General features: G+C 35.9%; 1 long non-coding RNA gene across 1 annotated transcript; it reads left to right on the top strand.

Annotated features, from left to right (window-relative positions):
* The first annotated feature begins 286 nt into the window (after positions 1 to 286).
* Positions 287 to 2,679, top strand: LOC121110402. Its single transcript, XR_005858714.1, has 3 exons — positions 287 to 317; positions 919 to 986; positions 2,175 to 2,679. It is a non-coding gene; the product is annotated as an uncharacterized LOC121110402 (long non-coding RNA).
* Positions 2,680 to 7,595: the final 4,916 nt, after the last annotated feature.

Genomic DNA, 7,595 nt, shown 5'->3' with positions numbered 1-7,595 from the left:
AGTGCAGGTCGGTTCTGCAGTTACTGCCAGGGTGTTAGTGATGTCTAACAAGAGAAGTGTTACACAATGCAGTCAATCTTTCCTACTGAAATCAGCTGAAAGTGTCTCATGAAACGCTATCAATTTTGACACAAAATGCAGACAGCAGTCATCATCCAGTAAGCACACTGTGAATGAACAAGCTTTGCAAGATGATTTTGTTGAGAACAGAGTTGTGAGTGATAGAAAAACAAAAGAAGCCAATGCAGAGAAAGGGCATAAAGTCAGACACAGTGAGTAGGTGCTCAGCAAATCTGGCAGGCAACACTTGGAGAAGAGTAATAACTGAAAGAAGTGGGAAAGAGTGAATAAGGATGTGATTTGTTGGGGGTTGATTTTCTTTCATAATTGCAACAACTAACCGACCTCAGGTTCTTTTATCCTAACTTCTCAGGGCAAATAACAACATTATTTTAATTGCCATTAAAAGGAGTTAAGAAGAGCACTAATGTAGGCCTTAATGTTAAAAATCAATATATCAAAATTCAGTGTGATTCTCCTATATCCCTGGTAGTTTAAGCATGAAATTATTTAGAGTTAAATCCTTTCTTACTGATAGTTTAGATAAAGACACTAACACCTCATAGTGTCTAAATTTTAAAAACCTACCAACAGATTAATGTGTCACTGATCTTAGACATCACTTTGGACTCAGATTTGCCAGGTCTTATGGATAGCTGAGAAATGACTTTATAGCTTAGGCACATCCAAACAGATCTTGTCTAATAGTTAGTGCAAGTCTAATTCCAGCTCCTCCAGAAATTAAGCAAATATAAATTTGAAAGGAAAAGTGGTGCATGGAGCAGAAGAGTGAAGGCAAGATGAAGATCTGGAAATTAGGCAATTCTATTGTTTTTTGCTATTGTTGTGCCTTCTCAGGTCGTAAGGAAGTAGAATGTGGAGCCATATATGGTGGTGGCTGAATATCCTCATTCTCTGGAGGTCAGGTAAGTATTGATGATCTCTTTTTTTCTCTCTAGTAATTGAATAGCTCCAAGGTACTTTACAGTTGTGAGAGTTCCATAAGCAACAGATGAGAAAAATCAAGGAAAACCAGAAAAAAAAAAAAAAAAGATCAAGGCAACAGCAAAACAGTGAAGGCCTCTGTAAAACTGAGTGGTTTAGACATGAGTTCAAATCTGGGCACTCATTTAAACATTCCTCTGAGTTTTATGCTGCATATGTGTGTATGTGCCTGTATATATCAGTGTTTTCTCATGAGTTCTCTGTATGAGTTGCAACAAGGAAAGTTCAATTTATGGGTCTTGCATGCCCCTCCTAATATAGCCAGTTTTACTTATATCTGTCACACTTTAAAATCAGTTTTATGTCTATATACTACCTATTTACATAGGTAGGATGAATGATGTCTGGTTTTGTTTATTGCAGTCATTGTAATATTTATATTTCATTTCAAGATTGCAAATACAAAAGTCTGATTATGAATGAAATGGGGTAGAAGTCCTTGTAAGGGAAGAATTTGCTTGTGCAGTATCCTTGAAAACTCATTATGTATGGGTTAATAGGAGCCACAGCCTTGAAATCATATACATTTTCCCATTTGTAAAGGATATTTCTGGCACTTTTTAACTCTTATGTTACTGAGATACCATCCAGAGTTGTAAGAATCCAGTCTCTATGGTTTTATTTTTTTGTTGTTGTGTTCTCTGTGGCATGTGGTTTGAGTTTTAAGGCTTATTTCCTTTTGGTCTAATGAGCTTCTGAAAGTGATTAAATAGAAGAAAGGCAGGTTAAACCAATGACATTTTATCAGAGGAAAGAGTATCAAATCTAGTGCCTGAAGAACTTATTGTAAGTTCCTGAGATTTCTCCCAATAATCTTATGATTAGACTTAGTAAGCAGAAACTTCAGGCATTAAATGTTTATTAGACTGAGTTAAGGAAAATGCAAGCAATGATCAGAAAAAAATACTCTTACATGCTCTACCCAATTATCTTTTGTGTGTCTGGATCTCCATTATAGCTGCCTGCTTCTGTTTTTATCCTGTAATATGTTTTTATGCTGAACTGCCTTCAAGCATGTAGGAACTCTAGCCAAATCTAAATCTCAGTTAGGATTTTGAAGAACTTGTAAAATAAATGGCTTAATCTTACTCTGAATAATTTGCCATTAGCTCCCACAGATTAAAATGAATTCAAAATCAACTCAAGTTTTATGAAGATGTAGAGAGATGATGAATGGACAGCAACTGTTTGAACAACTTACTTCACCTTTCAAAGAAATGCCTGTGTCACATACACCCTGGCAGGATGTAAGATGGTTACAGGATTTGAATGGGATGTTACTAAGATGATGGATAATAATACCTTGTTGTTTTGTGCAATGGCTTTGATCCATCATCAGTAACCCCCCATGCAATGAACTGCACATGTAATTGCTGGTGGAAGAGCCTGGCTCCAAAGAGCAGTGCAGTGGTGTTGACCAGGATAACGAGTAGTTCTGACAACCATCTGTTTACTCCTTGGTTGTTTTGAAATCATGCCTGTATACTCATTGTGTTATTTGTTGTTGTTTATTAGGCTTATTGTAAAAACTATTGTGCCTTAACATAAAGAGTTGGTCAAAATACTGAGAAAAATTGGCAGCAAATAAAACAGATTAAAAAATGGCTGATATTTTAAACAAACATCTTTTTGTTTCTTTTTCTTCCGTCATCTTTAAAATGAACTTTTTGGAATAAAAATAAAATTTTCAAACACTATGTTCACTAGAGCATCTTTTATATCTCTTACTGAGCTGGATAGCTAAGTAAGGGAATTGAGGAGCTCTGCATTATTCATCCCTCTTCCTTGACAAAGATGCACTCCGGTACTCTCCTTGGACTTGCTGGAGAACACCATACTCTTGCTGAGAGACTAAGCATAACCATAAAGTTAATCTCATTTATAACTGACATCTGAAAAATTGATGCTTTGTTTAAGAGGTTATTTGGACATTTTCAGTAGAGAGAGACATAATGCCAGTGGAAGAAGATTCATCCAATCCTAACATAGCAGTCTACAACCCAAGGCCTAAATTGCCATTCAGAAGTTGTTGTCTCTCCAGTGCCTTCAGAGACAACATTTCAACAATTCATACTTTGCTTTACATGCCAAAAGTTAAGCAAGATGAATCTTTGCTTTTATTTTTAATGATAAATCTGAAATGTTGTTATATGAGTTTCAATTTGAATTGGGACTTCAACATTTTTTATTTTGGACCACTTATATACAGTAATGTAGCTTTCACAAATTTATACTTAAATTACCTTTTATTGATAAATATTTTCTACATACATACTTAAAGTTTCATAAAGTAAAATAAAAATATAGGAAGTAAGCCACATATGTAAAAAAAAAATAAGGATTCCATCATACCAAGTAAGACATTTGCCAAGGACAAGAGTATCAAGACAAGATTGCTTTCATACTGTTTCATCCTAATTACAGATGTTTGGTCTGTCATGTTAAATCTGCTTTTACATGTCAATAAGTGCTAGTATAGAAAAAATGACTTGAAACAAAAGATAAAGAAACAAGCCCTAAATGTTATACAAGAAAATATAAGTCACTTCCTAGATATTGGAAAGATTAAGAAACTTTTGTAGGCAAATTTTTCAATTACTGTCATTAGAGACTTTTTTGTATCTTTCAGTGAAGCAACTAGTTATGTCACTGTCGCTGATGGATGAATCTTCTGCTCTGGAGACATTTCCATTGAGAACAATAAAGTTTTATCAAAGCTTACAAGGCAATTTTTAGCATATTGCATAACTTGTGTTTTCCCGAAAAGGAACAGCACAGCCATTCAGGTCTGTAGTTACACCATGGATGCAGGAACTGAGTGAAAGGTTGATCTGGACATACTGAAGTCAATAACATAGCATTAATTTTAGTTAGTGAAGTTCTGGCATCACAGGTAGTAATAAAAGCTGTTTATACCTTCTAGTACAAACACACATGTATTTTAAAAACCAGTCTAGCACAGTAGCTTGCCCCACAGACAGAAAACTGCCTAATTGCATTAGATACATTCTTTTCTCTATAGAAACAGAATTCCCTCTAGGTGGTTTCATTCATCTTTTCCTTTCCCTCTCACTTGTAATAGAAGACAAATAGCCAAAATATCTGCTGATCACATTCCACATACTTCTGTCAGCAGGAAAGGTAGAATTTAGGATAGAGCCCGGATACTGAGGGTGGTCAAAACCTCCACTTCCAGGATTCAGGGATGATGGAAAAGAACCCCCTGCTTGTCCTCTAGGGTGACCTTCCATTTGAGCTGTCGGGTTATCACAGATCCATCTGTAAACAAAGGATAGCAGGTTCCCTGGGCAGTGTCAGGATCACACTCAGTGTGACACTGTGTTTGGATGTTCAAAGAATCCCTCTCTCCTTGCTTTCTTTTCCAGGCTTAATAAAGGAACTGCTAAAACCTATGTAGCCTGATAAGATGACAAGACAGTCTTTTAGTGTTATTGATTGTATACAAGAGGTGGAATGATGAATTATTTCCTATAATGTACCGTGAGTGGGTTTCATCTTTTTGAGAGATGTTCTTAAAATTCCTTATATGAATTCAGTTCTTAAACTTCTTGCAGGAAAGAAAGGGTCTTCATTAGGCCAAAGGGCTAGAGTAGGGCAAATATCTTTTACCTGATAACAGAAGGGAGAGAACATTCAGAGTGCATGATCTGAGAGGAATAAAGATGTATAGCATGTAAAATAAACTGTGGATTGCTATCATGAGAACACTGTCAAAATGAACCAAGGGGACAAATTGTGTGCCTCTGAAGGCACTCCACGTATAATAAACTTCAACCTTTCACCACTGTACTTCACATGTGGTGGCACAGCTGACTGACTGAAGCTTCTTTTCCCTCATTAAAGAGCAAAACAATTTTATGAATCAGAAAAAGTAGTACTTCTAGCAGACCATAAACGTTAGTATCAATCATATGCAGCGATGTAAAATACAGAAGATATCGTGTGTAGCCACCTTTTTCAACTGCTCCTACACCTTCCATGTCTTAGCAAAATGTCTTAGAAACTTAATCGAGGATGAGCCATGCAGGATTTGCCCAGTAAAGTCACTGAGAAATATTTTCTTCTGTATTTATTCTGTGTGAAATAATCCAAGTTTAAGTTTAGAACTTGAAGCAGTTTTTGCAATAAAGATATTTTAATAAGAAGCCCCAAATTGTCATTTTTTTGTGGAATCAGTCTGTAGACTTTGTCTGTGACCCAAATAAGCTACCAAAGAGGTACTCAAAGAGAAGCAAGGAAGTCAGGCAAAAGGGAGGATTGAAGATAGGTCCAACCTGTGCTGTATACTGAGTAGAGGTTCACTGAAGAGTTTCAGAAATAAACTTGGGAGTGCAAATATAATATGTAGATTTTTTTTTTTTTTCCAGAAACAAACAGCAGAGGGGCAGATCTCATTGTCACTAAGGGAGAGTACTGGGGAAAGTTTGGTGTAACTGTAAATTAGGCAGGAAATCTTTACACAAGTGGAAGGAAAGATGCTTTCTGTTACATGCTGATGAAGATATCTTTAGGAAAGTTTTTGATGGGCTCTGTTCACTAACATACATAAGTTGCTTTACCTACTGCTTATTCTTATTTAACTACATGATAAAAGCTTAATTTACATATTGTTCCTGCAGATCAGATGTCAAGGAGGTTATCTGGGACCTTCAGACACTTGATCAGAGTTTGCTGATGAAAGCGTGACCTTGTTGTCTAAATCTGTCACCCCTGTGACTCTACCACCATCACTGAAACTGCCAGCAATGGTTCATCTGTAATGAGATTACTTGCTGGTTTCTTTGTCAAGCTTGTTTTTGTTGACCTGCCCAATGTGAGGCACCATCTTTCACTAGCAAGTCAGTAAAGTATTGTATACCAGTAAATATATAATGACAGAACAAAATAAACACCGGGGAGTAGGAAGTTCTGATAACTTTCAGAACCTATACAGAAACGCAGGCTCTTAATACTCACATTGAATGTGCAGTGTGAGTGTGCACTGGGGATGAGAGCACTGAGCTGTGGGGAGAGCTGTAATCCACCTTTCCCAGGAGTACTTTCTCATTATATACTGCTTTCGTTAAATAGCTCATGGTGAAGTACCTGTAGACACAGTTCTGTCTGAAATGGATCTTGGCATAACTCATCATCAAAAAGTACAATGTTTTGTAATTTTTCTATTGCTTTTAAATGTCTAAATTATTTTTAAATTTATCTTTTTAGTCTAGGGTTTCATATATTCACAACATTTATTCTTCCTTGTCCTCTCAGAAGGAGTGGCCAGGCACTGGAACAGGCTGCCCAGGGAACTGGTGGAGTCACCATACCTGGAGGTGTTTAAGGAAAGGATAGAAGTTGTTCTGAGGGACATGCAATATTGGAAGTAGGTGGATAGTTGGATTTGATGTCTTAGAGGTCTTTTCCAACCTTAATAATTCTACAATTCTATGAAAAGCTGATTAAAACAGTATCTTTGCATGGGATTCTGGTTTAAGAAGCAGAAAACTGCAAGTTTTTTGGCTAGCTGATTCACACAAGCTGTCTTGAACCCTATGGTATATTTTTTCACAGTGCTAAATTAAAGAAATTAAAAGTTTTCCAGATATTGATCCTTGACAGTGAATGAAAGGTCAGATAATCACAATTATCACGGGAGCACTGGGCTGAAAAACACATTGGGTCACTATAAACCTCCATTTAATGGAAAAGTAAATCTCAAATCTCTTGATAATCCTGCAGATATACTTTAGATTTATTTACATATCTCAAGGGAAAGATCTACATAAATGAATTATAGGGATGATCTAAGCAATCAGCTAGGACTAGAATAAAAGGAACCTATAAGTAGAAAAATCCTGTCCATCATCCCCTAGTGCTTTCCTAGAGACTTATTCAATGACATGGAATCAAAAATAGATATTGCTGTTTCTTAATCAATTGTTTTGATGTCTTTGTGCCAAGTGAAGTAACCACATTTCCCTGTATAGCTATGTATATAATTATATATAACTTTACAAAATGGACTTGCTTATCCCTTCCCCCTTCTGAAGAATGTTCCATATCACCGTGTGCACACACTCACTGACTATGCACAGTGAAATACACTCTTCAGAAAGGTCCATTAACATTATTGCTGTAGAACACATTTCAATCATAGTGAAAATATTAAATTAAAATTTGAAACTACTTTAAACTTGAAACTTTTTTTTTTTTTTATTTTGTTACTGAAGACTAATCCAAGCAGCTGATTTTTTTCCAATGCTATGTATTAAGAATAAATTATTACTGTACAGGTGATTTGCCTAAGTCATAATTTCCATAGAGCAAAGGCATTAATAATGTATCAGCCACAGACTAGTATCAATTCTTACCTATAAGGTGTCCTGGTAAAATAGAAAATCTGTATAGAGCTTTTTTATCCAGAAATGTGTCTGCTTGTTTTTCGCTAAATGGTTCACAACTCAAATGAAGTAGAACAGATCATCTGAACTTCACATGACTAATAAAATATTATGAGCCAATTAGTG

Source organism: Gallus gallus, chromosome 3 (assembly GCF_016699485.2).
Source record: "Gallus gallus isolate bGalGal1 chromosome 3, bGalGal1.mat.broiler.GRCg7b, whole genome shotgun sequence".
NCBI lineage: Eukaryota > Metazoa > Chordata > Aves > Galliformes > Phasianidae > Gallus > Gallus gallus.
The sequence above is the reverse complement of the archived record's forward strand: the minus strand, read 5'-3'. Positions and strand labels throughout refer to the sequence as shown.